We start from the raw sequence: 1,884 nt of genomic DNA on the forward strand, positions 1-1,884 counted from the left end.
CAAAAAGTTTGCCCACCCCTGCTGACTAGTCTGTTCTCTCATCCTGGGCTGGCCTTGGCTGGGTGGTGAGGTGTGTCAGCCTCCCAGGAAGGCAGAGAGTAGGAAAGCCTTGTTCCCTCCACCAGTCTTCTCCTTGTCCTTGCACTTGACCTGACATTTCTGTACTCTGCTCTGGCTCCTGAGTACTGGCTTGGACCCCCATTCTTACAGCTTGGTATCCATGGTTTCTCATCTCATTTTACCATAAAATTGTCTTCTGGCAATTTATAGAATTTCTTATTATAAATAATGTCATAATCATATATAATAAAGAGGTAATATGCAGTTAACTCTCATACCCTCTCAAGATGGCTGCCTATAACCAGGCCGGCAGGGGGGTTAGTAAGGGACAACCAAACGACTGAACAAGCAGGCTGCTTGGGGTGACCAGGCCAGCAGGGGGTGGGGTGGGGGTGGGGATGACCCTGCTGACAGGGAGGGGGCAGTTGAAGGCAATCTGACCAGCAGTGGGGGTATCAGTGGTCCAGGATTGTGAGAGGGATGTCCTACTGCCAGTTTAGGCTCAATCCCGGGTATCAGGCCTAAACTGGCAGTTGGACATCCCCCAAGGGGTCCCGGATTGGAGAGGGTGCAGGCTGGGCTGAGGGGACCCCTCTCCTGTGCATGCATTTTGTGCACCGGGCCTCTAGTAAGTAATAAAAACATTAAAAGTGAGAATGGTAAAAACAAAACAAAAGGCAAAGAAAGTGAGAATGGTATGATTACTGGAAATTTTAGACACGGGGAGAGAGTTTGCGAGGGGTCTTTAAATGTCCCTTAATTACCAGTAGGTTCTGGTAATTAAGTATGGTGGCATGAAGAGCAGAGAACCAAAGTAATGACAGTTGTACTCACGTTGCTCAGTGTCAAAAAATACTCCCATTAGATTATCATCATGTGAGTAAAAACACAGTAATTCGCTGGCATGGAGCAAGTGTTTAATAAGTGGGGTCAATAAACATGGTTATCTGATTAGGCATATAAATTTATTTGTGATGAAAATCCTCAATAGTGAGACTAAATATCACTTAATGCACAGCCCATGTTTCAGCCAAATATATTCCCACAAAGGGCCCTTGGACTAGATGCTCCCATTCCCCTCGGTATTTATCATGTGTCCTGCACACACTGGTCCTGCAAAAGTGCTTCCAATTTCCTATCCAAATATCCCTCTTCCTCTTGTGAATACCCCAGGATATTCTGTTCTTCTCTTATGAGCATTTAAATAGTGTTTTGAGATGAGCAGTTCAAATCCCAGCTCCACCACAAACCAGCTATGAGACTTTGGGAAATTCATTTAGCATCCCCGAGTTTTCTCATCTAAAAAATGGTATAATAAAATACTAGAGGAATCCACAGGCAGCAAAATCTCAAACATATGCCGAAGCAATTTCTTCACCGATACAGCTCTTAGGGCAATGGAAACTAAAGAGAAAATAAACAAATGGGACTACCTCAAAATAAAAAGCTTTTCCACAGCAAAAGGAGCCATCAACAAAACAACAAGAAAGCCCACTGCATGGGAGAACATATTTGCCAATGTTATCACTGATAAGGGATTAATCTCTAACATTTACAGGGAACTCATACAAACTTAACAAAAGGAAGATAAACAACCCAATCAAAAAATCGGCAACAGACCTAAATAGATACTTTTGGAAAGCAGACATAAGGAAGGCCAAGAGACATATGAAAACATGCTCAAAGTCACTAATTATCCCAGAGATGCAAATCAAAACAACAATGTGGTACCATCTCACACCTGTCAGAATGGTTATCATCAACAAATCAACAAACAACAACTGCTGGCAAGGATGTGGAGAATTTATTTGGCAAATGAAATTG

Source organism: Myotis davidii, unplaced genomic scaffold (genome assembly GCF_000327345.1).
Source record: "Myotis davidii unplaced genomic scaffold, ASM32734v1 scaffold269, whole genome shotgun sequence".
NCBI lineage: Eukaryota > Metazoa > Chordata > Mammalia > Chiroptera > Vespertilionidae > Myotis > Myotis davidii.